At 41.7% G+C, this 16,001-nt stretch overlaps 1 protein-coding gene across 4 annotated transcripts in view; it reads right to left on the bottom strand.

Moving 5' to 3' along the window:
• Positions 1-15,040, bottom strand: part of SNAP25 (synaptosome associated protein 25) — an 88,430-nt gene extending 73,390 nt beyond the window's left edge. For 2 of the 4 annotated variants that reach the window (XM_050745070.1, XM_050745068.1), the window contains exon 1: positions 14,893-15,040. The gene's annotated coding sequence lies outside the window, so the exon portion shown is untranslated. Of the gene's footprint in view, positions 1-14,656 lie in introns of all 4 variants that reach the window. The other 2 variants (XM_050745069.1, XM_050745067.1) reach the window with 1 other exon arrangement.
• Positions 15,041-16,001: the final 961 nt, after the last annotated feature.

Below are 16,001 nucleotides of genomic sequence, written 5' to 3'. Positions count from 1 at the left end.
TAATACACAAAAAGCTACACGCAGGCAAACAAAGTTGAAAACAAGCTCAAGTAAATAAAAAAGAAGGAAAAGCAGACTCCTGGGATACTAGGACAAGAAGGGAATAGAACAAGTTTAGGGAGAACATGACCTTGAAACTAAATTTGCTGGTCCAGAGGCACAATCTTGCAGCCTAACAGCATCTTTAGGCCCAGTTATTCCACCTCGAGAAAGAACCAGAAGAGGGTCTAGTTCTAGGGTCTGTACGCCTTCCTGCATCCCATTATCCAGTTAGATGCCATCCCTTAATGCTTACCTTCTCAATGGACCAGAGATAATTCAGCTTTACACTGGGCCTTTTTGGTAATTGATGGAAAGATGGGTTTTGGTTAGTAAATGCAGAGGAAGGAGATTCTCCCTTTCCCTTCCTTCACTGTGTCCAAGAAAATTCGTGACAGAGTTAAATATTATGGTTGGCTGGGTCAAGGAATCACATTCATATCTTTTTCCTCTGGTTTGCACATATTTTCATAAAGCTTACATGGCATGTGACCTAAGTAGGTCTGGAAGGAATCTTAGGCTTCATGGGAATTCACCACCCAGTTTAATATCCAGTGACAGAATCTTGTTTTGGCTCTAATCTTTGAACCCTTTAGCCTACACAGGCCATAGGTGCCCCAGCTCATCCCTGTATCTGTGCACATAATATGGTCATGATAGGAGGCAAAATGAGCCAGAGGAGGAAAGATGTGAATCAGAGGACTAGTTATCCCTCATTTTCCGCCACTGTGGACTGTCTGGATTTTATGAAGTTCTTTTCTCTCACTGTATCCTTGAGCTGTAAGTGTGCGTGGTCATGAAATCTGGGAGATAAATGAGAAAATGATGGGAAAGCAGATCTATATGATTCAGATCAAGGTTAAGTTTCTTTTTGTTGTTGATAAATACAGGGATCAAGTGCTAGAGTTCTTCTGATGTTATAGTGGAAAGGGGGCATAAAAGTCATTGAGCCCACAGGTGATTTGGTCTCTGATTAAATGCTGACTCTCAGAGATGCATTCTCTCATAGCTCTTTCTAAATCATCTTTTTACCTCCTTGGGGTAACACTCTATGTCTCTGTCCTACATTATTTAACTCATAGCATTGTCTTTCTCTACTAGAAGGTAAGCTCTATGAGAACAGGACTTCATCTACTTTGTTCTCTGCTTATTACCGTTGCTTAGAACTGTGCCTCGTCTATGGTGGGGACACAATCTATACTTGGCGAATGAAGTGTAACATGGAGGGAACATCCTGCAGAACCAGGTTAGTGTGAGCACAGAAAGGTGAAAGAAACATCCTTCCTCACTTCTGTGAAGTCTCCTTAATGTTCTCAGAGGTGAGTAGTTTATTCTTCCAAAGCAGCAGAGATTTTACCTGTGGTGTGCTACCCAACCCAACCTTTTGGAGAAAAGAAGGAAAGATGGCTTACTGTGTCTGCTTTGAAACTGGTTCTTCTCAACTGAATTGTGTGGTTCCAGCATGGAAATCATATTCCTCCAAGCCACTCCACACCCACAATTGATTGGGCACTTGGTCCAAGCTGTGCCAATCTGAGATCTTCCTTGGTAGTTTTGAACCAAGGATACAGACAAAAATTGGCAGTTCCTTTTCCATAGTGGAAGCCCAGAGAGTACAAATCGCATGTGCATGTTTCTGCTATGGGGAGGGAGGAAGTGTTTTTCAACAAGAGAAAGTAGAATCAATGTACAGAAAGAATCAGGGACAGGAGGTTGTGTGAGAGAGAGAGCTTTGGTAATGTTTGCACACTGGGCTTGAGTTGTTCCTGAATTCCAGCTACTTCTCTGCTTTTCCCATGGCTTGACTGCTCAACATTTACTTAGATTGTTTAAGCCAATAAATCTCAATTGTTGCCAAAACCACTTATAGCTGGGTTTCTATAATATGAAAATCCCAAATAGATGTAAGCAGTATAGGTTGAGTATCCCTTATCCAAAATGCTGGGGACCAGAAGTGTTTTCCATTTCAGATATTTTTAGATTTTGTAATATTTGCATTATGTTTTCCAGTTGAGCATCTCAAATCTGAAAATCTGAAATCTGAAATGCTCTAATAGGCATTTCCTTTGAGGGTCATATTGGTGCTCAAAAAGTTTCAGATTTTGAAACATTTTGGACTTGGGTACAACCTGTACATCCAAATTTTTGAGGAAGCTCTGTCTGATAGCTCAGGGTTATGAGAACTTTCCTACCCTGTTTTGTAGAGTTTGGGCCACCATTTGAGGCCAAGACCTCTGAGTGTGACAACAGATGAGAGATTTCCTGATTGGGGATCTGGAAACTCCAGGAGATTGGACCTGCACCAGAGAGAAAATTTGGAAGAGATGGAGGCAGATGTGGCAAGGCAGTAAAGGGCAGTGGAAGGAGAGCTGAAGCTTGAGTCAGGAGCCTTGGCTGCAGTGCTCACCCTGTGACCTTGGTGTGAAATTTATCTCTGGGCCTGGTCATCTGCAATTTTTTTTGAAAATACCATTTAAAAATCTCTGCAGGTGCTCCAAATCCATGATTCTAAGCAAGAGGAGGACAGGAAAAAAAGGGCAATGTAAGACATCAGGATCCTTTTCCCAAGGGCAATTGGTATTCTAATCCAGGGCAGAAACAAGACATTGCAGGGCATGAGTAGAAAAGACCAGGATGACTCTCTGCATCTGTGGTAGCTCATTGCTGAGGGATGGGGGCAGGAAGTGTGGGAGGTGGCACAGAAGAGGAGTGATAGAAACTCCTTTATCCTTTGCACTGGGGACACCTTTTTCTCTTTGATATCCTTCAGAGGCTATGGGCTAGGACTGCAGAAGGAGGGAAGGAGCTGTCCTATTATTTGATGAGATTTTAAGCTTTGGACAGAAGATTCTAGGGGCTGGGATTGAGCCATTGTTGAAGAAAACAAAGCACAATAAAGGAGCCTGTTGGCCCCCACTCCACATACTTGTCCTCACTCTGTGAATGCTCACCTTCCTCATCCTTCAAACTCACCTGGATGAACACTAGCATCTTCATTACTAAATCAGAGGGTAAGTGGAGACTTCTATCCAATGGTCCAGGACAGCTCTTCTCTTGCTAAGTACCCAGTCACAGCTTTTGAAAAGTTGAGAACACTGAAAACACCTCATCTGCAACAGGCTCAGTTTGAGATAGATGTGAAAGTTTGAAGGAACAACTAAGATCTCTAGGGCAGTGGTTCTCAAACTTGAGCATGCATCAGAATCACCTGGAGATGATTAAAACAGAGATTACTGGGTCTCACCCTAGAGTTTCAGATTCGGTAGGTCTAGGTGGGGCCTGGGAATTGTATTTTGAACAAAATCCTGGGTAATGCTGATGCTGCTAAGCACCATAGCTGGAGAACAAGTGTCCTAGAGTAATGAACCATTGATTGTAGAAGGTCATTGCACTTGAGATCTTAAATTCAAACTCAAGTTCTCTCTCTTATTAACTGTGTAGAAGAAGGAACAATTTTCTCCCTCTCAAAGACTCATCAATTCCTACTTTGTCCCATAAAATGGGACTCTCCATTCTTTGGGAAGATGAGTGTTGGGATGATACTCCCTCCACCCCTTCCTTTACTTTCCCCTCCCACCCCCAACTAAAGTATTCTGTGAGATGGGAAATAAGCAGTAAGCAAGTATAACTCCCTTCTCCTCCTTGGCTTTTTCTCTGGGATCTGCCTACCTATAGCAAGCTTGCATTTTTTGCTCCCCTAGATTGCAAGCTTCCGGAAGCAGGTTCTGTCACTTGGGGGAATGGGTGGGAAAAAGAGAGAAGGGCCTATGGTTCCCTAGCTATCCTGTCTGACTGCACACATTTCTGTAGCCCTTTCTCCTTTAGTAGGTCCCAATGTCTAACCTTGAAGTAGAACTAGAAAGGAGTAAGGAAGTCCGATAATCTGACTCTGGCTGCTGGTCGTAATCTTTTCTTTTCTTCTTTTTTTCCCCCCAATTCTGCTTAACAAAATGCCTAGAATTTTAATCACTAACTCCTGTTTATGCACGAACTGGTTTGTCGGGGGAAGAGCTGTGATCAGCACTTTAGAATCCATTGAAGGACCTTGATTAAACAGTATTCTCTCTGAGTCAAGTGTGAAGTATAACACCTGCCACTCAAAAGGTTGCTGTAGAAATTAAATACGAAACAAGCAACGATAGCCTAACATAATATCTACCACATAGTAGATGCTCAAAAAAAATAGTGTGAGTTTCCAAATCTTTCCCCAGCAAGCTCTCTTGTCCTGTAGAGTTTCTCCCCAAAGCAGAATTTGAAGTCATTGCTTTATATAGGGTTGTTTTGGAAGCCTTTTCCAACTTCAAAGAAAAATCATTCTGTGAATGCAGCCTAGGAGCATAGAATCTGCTGTTCTTGTAACTTGCTTGTGCAGGTTTCATATTTATTGGTTTATGAATAAAACTAAAGGTTTTGACAATGAGACAATGCATGTAGGAATTTTGTATTCAAGGCTGGCTCCAAGAAAGAGTCTGGGTTTGCATCTCTCTGCTTGTGTATTGTGTGCACGTACAAAAACACATGTGCACACACAATATTTAATAAGAAACCTATCCCCACCCCTAACAAAAATCCTTAACACAAAGCTGAATATAAAATGAAGCCAACAGATGTAGCTTCAGTAATGGTTCACTAAATAGCTTATAGAAAATTTCTTTTTCAAAAGCTAAAGAATAGCGGGACATATTGCATATCATCTCTTTTAACTCCTCAAGCATCTTTAAAATCCAAGATGTTAAGGAAGAGGGGACCAGTGTTTAAATAACAACTGGGCCTCTTTCGGTATCTAAGCATTACTCTGAGAAACATGAGGTCATTCCTAAAGCAGAGATGCTAATCAAAGGCATTTTAAAATCTTCCCCCAAATAGAAAAATCAAAGGCTGTTGACATATTTCCCCATTTTATTATGCATGCTGATCAGGCTAAAAAATAATGTGATACCAAGACTTGTTTATTTAAGCAAACAACATAATAAAGAGGAAAAGAAGCATATGGCCTTCATGTAACCTATGATAAAGAACCCTGGAAATCTGGTATGGCAAATAGCAGGTAACTGAACATAACAGTCCCTTCCTCTTTCTCAGAGTGGTGGAGGTAACTTCTTCACAAGCATTAGCTCCTTTAGGTCTCATGACAACCACTTGACATATAAGCATGGCAGCAATTGCTCTCCTTTTACAGATGTAAATGAAAGTGAGGCTCAGTTCAGATTAGCTAAATTGTTCAGGGTTATACAATGGAAGTGGCAGAGCTGGCATGCAGCCAGCTGACTCTCCACCCATTGCTCAGTGAACTTGTTTGAACGCATAGTTTCTCTGGTCACTTATACCACCATATCTCACCTAGCTCTTTAGCTCAGAGGACTCAGCTTTTTAGATTTGGCTGGCTCATGTTCTATGTATCAGCAGTGTCTTTTCTGTTAGAGGCTCTCAATGGATTTTATGCAACTCACGGGATAATTTATGGGGTGGTGGGGACAACCATGGACTTTGCAGTCAGAGACAAGTGTTCCGAACTCTTTTAAGGCTGCCACGGAAATTAATTGAAATAACACATCAAGCACCTAGTGCAGCACACAGTAGGCATTTAGGAAGTTAGTTACTTTTTTCCTTGTGTTCATTAAGTGGTAGTATCTTCAGTCTTCTATGGAGAAAGTTGGATGCAGAGTAACTAACCCGTATTTTCAAGAGAAGGAATGGGGAAAACAGAAACGCAAAATTCAATGCTCAGTTGGTGAAGGTGTTTTCCTAAGGACAAATGGGACTGATTTACCAAATCATGCCCAGGCTTATGATTCTCTCCCAGGCAAGAGGACACTGACTATTTGAGAGGAAAAGCCAGAGATTGGTGTCTCTGAAGGACCCTTTTAAGGAAGCGGAATGGACATGAAAAACTTGTGTCCACCTTGCCAATTCTAATAGCGCAGCAGCAAATATGTGACCCTGAAGACAAGAGTTGGCCAAAGCCATATATCTACCCCACTGGTGAGTGTAATATATGTCTCAAATGGATGTGTGAAATATCCTTTTCATCCTAGTGAAAAGTAAAACATTTTAACTATATATTTCATCTATGCTAAATTGCTTGGCTTTATATATGAAACTGACTTAAACTGTTCTTAGTGAATGGCTTTTAATCTCTGAATATAAACCTGATTTTAGCAATGCCTTTATTAAGAATCCTCTGATCCTTCATTAGCATTTTAACTCCTGACTCATAAGTGATAAAATAACAGGTTAGAATATTACACCATTTGCCATAGTTTGGCAGCTAGTTACGGTAAAAAAAAGTAATTCCTTGGGACATAATTTTATTCCAATATTTAGAATGAATCTATGTGCAAGGGTACACAACAATTCCTGAGTTATTCTGATCATAACATTTGATCAATAAAAAGCAGAATTACTTACAGTGGTAGAATTCTTTTCTCTGCAAAGGGGTAGCCGGTATCCCCATTCGCTCACTTATTTCCTGCATACATGGGTGTGACAGGCACTGTTATAGGTACTGAAGATTCAAAGAAAGCTAAAATATTACCCTTGCTCTCAAAGACTTCCAAAGTCTATTAAGGAAGAGAAATACATAAGTAGGTAATTACAAAGCAGTGTGATCAATCTTACAAGGGAAATAAGAGCATTGCTCATTGGTAAGAGGTGAATTTCTGGAAGTAGGAGTTTGGGGAATTAAGACATAATTCCACTTGATCCTGAATCACTGAACCTTGTTTAATGATAGAAAGTTTTCAAAGGAGGAAAGTGGATTGGATTGGGAAGTACTCTCATCCAAAGGACCCTTTTTTAGTCAACCTATTCTTGCATTGCTCCATAAGTTTTAGAGTTGGGAATAGGATTTCTGGCCCAGGAGGTACCATGTTTCTTAAAGCTTGACCCCTTCCTCCCATGAGTGGCAGAAAGTGGTCTGTACAGGGAGAGATCCCAACAGACTGGGATACTGGAAGATAGTCATGTATTTAAGGGACATTTTAGTGGCATCCTAGTTGATTGCCATGTAAATAGAGACAAGTTCACACAAAGACATACCTTAGATATTTACTGAGTTCTGTGATGGTTGAAGCTGGTTCTTAATATGTATTTGTTTATGATACAGCAATCTCTCTGTAGATACTGACAGCTCAGTAGAAACCTTCAATAGGTTTTATATTTTGATTAGAGAGTCATAGCTCTTTTCTACACTGAGTTAATGTCTTAGATTCTAAAAGGCATCCCATTGAAACATGCTTTCTAAAATAATGACACCTCAAGAGGGGACACCTAGCATAACACATGGAGGGCAGAAACATGACGATTTTATTTACAGCTCTGACTTCAGGAACCAGTATATGTTTTCCTGGTACATGGCAGGTGTTCAATAGATATTTGTTCAATGGATTAATTAATGAAGAATGCCATAATAGCAGCTGATATATGATGAAGGAATACATGGGTAGTCATCGTGGAATTGGAAAAAAGTAGATATATTCAGCAATTTATCTGGCATAAATCAGGAATGGACTTTCCCATTAAAATAAAAAATTCACTCAACAAGGCTAATGCATATTGAAATAGTTTGCCAGTGTTCTTCCCAGCAGGCTTTCTAGCATTTATTTCTGTGCATTTTCTGTTTATTGATAGAGAAGTCACAGTGTGATTTACCTATACCTACCTCCCAGACCAACTTTGGAATAACTGCAGGGAAATTTAAGACATTCACTGTTTTGGAATTTGCCAGTCATTATTCTTTGAAACTGTACCAAAGATGAACATAAATAAAGGAGATCAACAACGTGGTCTGAGACTCTTCATGGAAGGAAATGAAGAAAGGAAAGGAAACTCTGTCCAACTTGCAGGATTTTCAGACCTCAATTGAGAGAATTCTCTGAAAAAGGAATGAGGCAGGAGTGTAGGGCTGAACTCTGGCCTCAGGGGGGCACCTAAGAGACTTTCATTTTTTTACTTGCTGTTATCAGTAAAGGACAGAAACCACTGATTCAAGGTTCCAGGCATGGAAAGTCATCTCTCAAGTTCCAGATTTGTGACTATTGTCGTCTGAATAAAGGAAGTGATGGGGAAGCTGGGACCAGATGGTCATTTTGTAGAACCTGCCACTTTGGAGGAAAATAACCTTTTTCTTTAAGTAAAAATGGACCACCTTGGAAGATTAAGACACGGCGAGTCAGCAGAAAGTGCCAACAGTCTCAATTTAAGACATGAGAATTAGACATCTTTGAGTAATATGAACCATATCAACAACAGCAGAGAAGAGGATGAAATATATTTTTCCACAACCAAAGAAAGCAAGCCATAAACCCAGTACAGGTGTTATTCAGCGTCATTCGGGGGCAGGCATCATTTGACTGAATTTCTCTAGAATCATTGTTAAGCATTTAAAAGGAAATGCTAATCCTTAAATAGGATTTCCCCCCATCTCTTTTTGGGGATACAGATTTGTTCTTACCAGTAAGTCAGTCACTGCTGAAGTTAACCTCTGCAGTCAACAATAAGAAAATCAGTTAGGATTTCCTCTTGTGATACCGTGTTTTACCTTGGTGGAAAGATGCTGAAATCTGCAGTAGGTTGTGACAAGGCGAACGTGGGGTGTTTTTCCCCCTCTGGGACATGTGAATTTATTTGATGTGTGACTATGAATTTAATTAATCAACATTTTACCACCAGCTGCTGACCTCTGACCTCATAGGCTTTAAAGCTTCCTTCTTTCCTTGTCCCATGTTTTTAAAGCTTTCCTGTAATGTCATTTTACCCCACATCCTCCCAATGTGATTAGTTTTTGAGCTGTCTATCAGTATCATGAGATTCAGGTTACATAGGAATGTAACTTTTAAAGTACTTTACAGCTCACAGATTCTATAAAAGCTTCTGTTTCCTCTTTGCTAAGCGGCAGAGGAAGTAAGAGGATGAGTGAAGGAACTGCAGCTAATATATTGCTAAGTCAGACACAGGAGATGATCAAAAAGAGGTCTAGAAAGAAATTTTTAAAAAGTTAATTCGGTTGAAAACAGAATGATACAAAGTTTAGGCAGATTGTAGGAGACAGTATGTGCCAGATAGCTACAAATCTGATTGAGAAGGACAGGAGAAACCCAAAGCAGTGATGACTCAGAATAGGGCTTTGAGGAAGAAGACAGGATTTCTTAACTCTGGGAAGGCTTCAGAAAGATGAAGGCAAGCAATTTTGAGGGGGAAAAAAATAAGGATTGGGCTAAGGGAGGCGATGAATGTAATTAATCTTCCAATTGGGTCCAGATCAGTTACTGAAGCATTATTAAGATGATGCCAGCTGATGTCATCAGTCACTAGGTCAGGACCCATTGCTTGGGGTTTTCAGCACTGATTTCATTGATTTTTGAATAGTAGGGATATTGGACATCACTAGTCTACTTCTATCATTCTGCCAATAAAGAAACCAAGTTCAACAGTGGTTTGCTGACTAATTTAAAGACTGTGTGATTCCAAACAGGAAATTACAAGCAGTTGTTTCAGGGCTAGAGCTGGGTCTCCTGACTCTGAGCAGCATCCTTACCTTCAGGCCTTGCTACCCAAGTGAGGAGGAAACGACTGCAGAAAAATACATGTACATTCTCTATGCCTTATTAGGTCAATATGAAAAATGCGGATGATGCAAGAGGTAGAGGTAGCATAAAATATACTTCATAGCTTAATCTCTGGAGTCAGACTGAATACATGTAAGTCCTGGTTCTGCTCTGTGACAAGTTACTTACCCTTGCTGTGCCTCAGTTATCTCATCTGTGAAATGGAAATAATAATAGTAATCTGATCACAAGGTGGTTAGGAGGAAACAGTGAGCCAGTACAGGTAAACTCTTTTATAATGAGGGTCACATTCTTCTTTCCCATAAGCCCATTCTGATTAATCACTGCTTTGGGTATCTCTGTCATTCTAAATCAATTTATGTCTTACTAAATGTGATCTAATACTATATCTGAACATATGTGTCTGTGGGTTACACTATTTATTTAGAAATCAGAAATTTCTTGGACTTCTATATTGGGTGAAGTGCTTGAGATCCTTGTGAAGAAAATTACATAGAAAGAGTAGGTATTATTGTTAAGGCAATAATAGCAATTCTGAGGAGTTCAGAGTGCAGCTGGGATTCTCTAGAAATTTCTATGAAGTTTTTTCCCTCTTGTAAAACTTTTTTTTTTTTTTAAGTTTTTGTCCACTCATCATGTCCTACTTCCTCAGTGCTACATCATGTCTCCTCCTTTCGCCTTGCTTGATGTTTGTGTGGTCCCTGGGCTCAGTTTAATAACCACCAACCTGACCTCCTAAAGCATCAAATGTCACTACCTCTAACTTTCCCCTAGGTAGTCGGCTTGGATATGAAAATGTTATCCTGTGGTGTCTCTGCTGCCAGCGTTTTAGTGAAGAATAGATGAGGATAGTCTCTTGATACTTTATAGCCAGAAATGAAATGTCAGTAAAATCTATATCTACCATTGCCATTTCTTCCTCTACATGAACCCACTGACTATTTTGGCTTAGCAATTCTGTCAGCATTTGGAATTTTGAAGCTCTGCTGTGAGAGTAGTAACCACAAGGTTAGAAAGGAAACGGGTGTAATCCAGACCTCGAGGGAGCCCTGAAGCGAGGGTAATTAGCAAGAGTCAGCAAAATAGGCAGGGAAAGAAATTTGATATACTGCCCACCACAGTTTTTCAAAATTCTACCATTCCATCTTTTTCCTCCCATTTTTAGCCACGTGAGGCTGGTTCTATTTGTCATGCTGCTCAAAACACACTCAGAAGAACTGACAACTTTTTTCATTCCTCCAGTCAGTGCACTTGACAATGCTGAATATTCACAGAGGGCAAGAGAGTGTTCGGCATCATGTTTATTATTCAAGTGCACCTTCTGGGGCATCTCATCACCAGATTCTTGACCTTCTTTTCAATCTGCCTGGCAAGTGCTCAACTTGCATAATTTCTTTTAGTCAATAATGGAAAATTGAAACTTGCGATTAACTTCCAAGCAGGAATTATATGTCTATGTAGCTATATGTATCCTGAAAAGTGATCTTAAAAGATGCTTCAGTAAGGACTGATTTTGTTTCATTGACCATCTCTTATGATACCAATTTGCTCCCCTCTACTTCTGGAAGAATGCAAATTAAATCCACTCTGTCAATAGTAATTTCTGGATAGTAAAAGGACCTGGTTACTTTGTTATATCAGCTTCTGCTCAGAAATCAACTTTAGAGAATAAAGTACCAAATTCTCAGCTTGACATTCAAACCCTTCTACAGAAGGCTCCAACTCTGCATCCTAGCCTATTCTCTCCCAGCTTCCCACTCCACCCAAATGAATGGGCATTTTTAGGGTTTGCTAACTGTAGAGTGGGCTTGCCTAATGTGATATTCTGCATATGTTGTGACTTCAACTTAGCGGAACTCTCCCATCTCTCTGAAACCTCCAAAAGCCATCTCAAGGCCTGCCTCTTCTCTCAGATTGTTCCAGTCCACTGTGATGTTACCCTCCTGAATTTACGTTACTTACTGTTGGTCACATTCACTTGGAAATTAATCACATATGTCCTCATAATTTGTCTTCTAATGTTTTATTGCATTTGATTCTGGTTTTATTTATTAACTTATTGTTTATTGCTTTTATTAAGATTGCTAGATGCTAAACTTATTGAGGTCAAGACAAAAACCATGAGATTTTATATCTCCCATGGGATTCATTTCTGTATCTGGTGAATACCGCTTGATCAATATCTTCCTATCAGGTTGGTCCTTGCTGACAAGGGATGACATTGCAGAAAGTATCCAGTGCTGAGGCTTAAAATATGGATTTTCCTCCTTTATAGAATTGTAAAGCAGTCCCGTAATGTGAGAAACATTGTTTATTCATAGTGAATTATCTAAAAAGCATATTTTCTATTTTTCTCCTTCATGTCTCTTCTCTCAACCTCTTTCTCAGACTATTTTTCTCATTTCTACTAATCGTCAAACCTCCATGTTATGCTGAAGGCCGACTGCTTACGCAGCTTCTAAGTGTCACTAGCAGAAACATGTCTCTCAGCTGATAACCCTCACTCAAGGGTTAACATTTAGAGCTTAGGAATATCTTTAGACAAGCTAATTAAGGGGTAATTTGCATTGTGTTTGTGCATGTGTGGATATGTGTGTTTAACAAAATAAAAATAAAATTGTGAATTCTTGGGAGATTCTGCCATGAAGAGGTTAAGAGGATTGTCAATTATTCTGTAATTTGAACACTGAGGTGGTAATGCAGTAAATATCGATGAACAAACAGGCATCAGAGGGTCTGTGTGAATGACTCCTGGCTCATCCTATGTCCATCTGCTCCTGCCTCTTCTCACCGCATTGCCCTGGATTTTAAAAATTCAAACTTAAAATAGGAAATTTCTCAATTTTTTCCCCAGAAGCTGTCAATGATATAAATATTAAATTCATGGTTCAATGATATATTTTTTGAAATTTCTCAGTAAGTTATTCTAAAATTAGCTTTCTAATTGTGCACATTGCTTCTTTCTCTCAGCTCTGTGCCCTTTGACATCTTCACTGCAGTCCTCTACTTCCCCCGCTCCTCCCCAGTCTTCCACTAGCAAACAAACCCAGCAGTAATTACTAATGTCCAAGCACGTAATTCCGGCAGCATTAGGCTTTTCATTTGACGCAACTACGCAGACAGCTGTCTGGACATGCAGCATGAAGTTAAAGCATTTTAAAAAATTCCTACCCATATTTTCTCTCCTCTACCACTAAAACACAGTTGTTTATTTTTGTCTGCAGATTGCAAAGTTATAAACTTCTCTTATACATTTACATACTCTTATATAAATGTCCATCCAAATAATTTTACATCCATGCACAATAACAGATCAATATATACAGACATGGAAACACATAGTCATCTATATAAAAAAAAACACTAGGAAATAATTAAATAGCTGGGAATGAAATCACCTTCTGTATATGGACAGGAAATTTTAGTATCTGTAGCATACGGATGATAGGAGGTATGACTATTTGAACACAATCCAAGGTCTCATTTGGGGTCTTTTAAGGGGATCATGATAGCGTTTCTTTAATGTGTTGTATAGATTATTACAATGACGCTGTTACTCTTTTTTGCTAACTACTCAAATGGCATAATTTTGACACTGGTCATTTTTATGCCAGTTTTATCTATATCAAACAGAGAGAAATATCACTGATGACTTTTGCTCTCTCAGATACTCCAAGCCTCAGAGTAGAAAATGGTTAAAGTAGTTATCACCACCTCAGCAAAATCCCGCAGTGCCATAAGAGAAATTGCAGTAGATCTTTAGGTCAGAGTTCAGTTCTAGTTTAACACCATGGTTCTTTACCTGCGTTCCCCTGAAGGACACACTTCGATTCTCCTGAGGAAGACCAGTCTTAATGTTGTCAAAATCTAAAGCTATCAGCCTGTGATAACCAGTGTTGATAGGAAATACTTCCAGTAATTCAGAAACCATGGCCAAAGAGATTAAATCTATTCAGTACAGGACAAGCAAAATTTCTCAGATATGTGTTTTTGTGGATGAATACTTGTGTTCATGCCTGATTGCAAGGATGGGGGAAGAAGGAAAAGGAACAGTGATTCATTCTTAAAGTTGATTCTGCTTAGTTAAGCTAATCTCACATTTCTATCAAATGGAAACATAGAGATGTATCATCCCTATAAACAGATAGCATTGGCTTCTTTGTATATACAGTACTCACACTCACCCAAGATCTGTAGACAGATCTACTCTGTGTTAAAAAACAAAACCAAACAAAAATCTTGATACCCTGCTGAAGGATAAATGCCTATTTTTTTAAAAAATGTATTTATTTTCTACCTAAAATAAGGGTCAGAGGGCAACATAGATTTCCACAAGTAGACTATTATTTTGTTGAAGCTATGCAGGAGGTGAGGAGGGGAAACAGGAAATTGTCTGTAAAGGAGTCTCTGTGAGCAAGATTTATTTCTTTCTTGTTTTCTTTTAACCTACTATGACTCCTCTATTAAGGGTCCCCGTAAGACCAGGGTCTCAGAGAGACAATTTGGTCTCCAGCCCTCGCACATCCAGCCCTGGCCAGGCATTTCTGCCGCAGGCAGATGCGGCGCTGCGGCCGGACCGCTGTCCCCGGTGCTGAAAGGTCGAGGGCGCCCGCGCGAGCCCTCGGTATTGCTATCCAGGGTGCTGAGCGCGGGCCGCCGCAGTCCCCGAAGCCAGCCCACCCGCGCCAGCCCTCCGCAGAGCCCTCCCACCTGGCACGACCCGCCCGCCTCCCGCCAGCCTGCAGTTGACGTGGAGCAGGCGGCATAAATCAAGTCTGCGGGGCATGGAGGCTGCTGTCGCTGCAGCAGCTCAGCTTGCCCGGGGCGGGAACTCCCCCTTTCTCCTTTCGCTTCCCCAGCACCCACACCCTGCCTCCTCCTTAATTCTTCCCTGGATAATAGTACCCTAACGACAACAGTCAAAATAATAGGGTTAGAACGACGGGGGGGAACCCAACAGCCTAAATATCTCTGAAAACTGCATCGCAAAATGGAAGAAAGAGGGGGTCCCACTACTGTTTCAAAAGAGTAAGTTATTATTCGGTACGTACCCTCGCTCTTCCTTCCCGTCGCTCCATTTGCAGGGCTCCCGTTTCCCCTTCCCCCAGCAGTTCACCTCGAAAACACTTTATAAAGCCCCCACCAGACGTGCACACACGGAATACCGCACCCTAAGTGCACCAATACTTGTATTTACCCAAGCCCACTCGGAATGCCCAGCTGCTGTCCCTTCTGGGTATGCAGCCATCCCGAGCCAGAACCACGACCTGGGGAGGGGGCTCCTTACCTGGGCTTCTCGGGAGGGTTGTGTTCTCCGGGCCTCTGCAGGTTGCAAGTGTGGAGGAGCCGCCGAGCAGGGAGGGAAGGAAAGACAGCGCCTGACCTCCCCGAGGTTTCGTCTTCAATGCAACGTGAGCTCTGCCCTCATCAAAGATGGCCGTCCGTTTTGACGTCAGCAGCTTTTAATAGCCGCCCGGCGAGGGGCGGGAGGAAGTGGGGGCGGGGCTCCGGCGGGGGCGGAGGCGGGGCCCGGGCTGCGGCGCGCTTGACTCGGCTCCCCGGCGCTGCCCTGCAAACCTCCGTGTTTTCACCTCCTATAAACACCCAAAAGGGGCGACTCTTATGACTCCATTTTAACACTCGGTCTCGGGCAAAAGCGTTCATCCCGCAACTGCATTCTTGATGTTCTTTGGTGTGTGTGTGTGTGTACATATGTGCGTGTATATATATGTATGTGTGTATATATTTTATAATACATGTATAATATATGTATAATTTGTGTGTGTGTGTGTATATTTTCCCCCCACCCCCACCCCACCCCCTTTCAGTGGAATCGGTGATTGAGTCATCTAAGGAGAGGGGAAGGCAGAGGGGGGTAAAAGGTAGTGATGGGAGGGGTGGGGGAAATTTCTGCGGCGATTTGTTTTCTCCAAAGAGGGTCCGGAGGGGCATCCCCGTCCACCCTCGCCAGTTCCATATATGGCCAGGCTACGTGGGTTGCTATTTTTATGAGTGATTGCTTCATGTTATCGAAGCAGCGTCGAGGGCTTGCAGCTCTCGTTGCTGTGGTCAGCCGGGGAGCGAGGCTGGCGCACGTTATTTTGAAGTACGTCAGAGCCAGGCTCTCTGAGCTGTTGCAGGAGTCGGGGGAAGGAGAAGGGAAGCGGAGTTAGCCCAGCCAGCGTGGGTTTGCGAGGACTCGAGGCTTGAAGTTGAGTTGTTTGCCGAGGGCAAAAACGGATGACGCTGCTTTGGGTGGAATTTGCAGTCGGCTCTGGGGTTTCGTGCTGGGTGTCTTAGGGGTACCCCACAGAGGCACGGACGCCCCGAGGGAACTGTCCAAACGGCCAGGAGGAGGTGGGGGCTTCAGAGCAAGGACGGCTGGGACGCTGCCGA

This window comes from Macaca thibetana, chromosome 10, assembly GCF_024542745.1.
Source record: "Macaca thibetana thibetana isolate TM-01 chromosome 10, ASM2454274v1, whole genome shotgun sequence".
Taxonomy (NCBI): Eukaryota; Metazoa; Chordata; class Mammalia; order Primates; family Cercopithecidae; genus Macaca; species Macaca thibetana.
The sequence above is the reverse complement of the archived record's forward strand: the minus strand, read 5'-3'. Positions and strand labels throughout refer to the sequence as shown.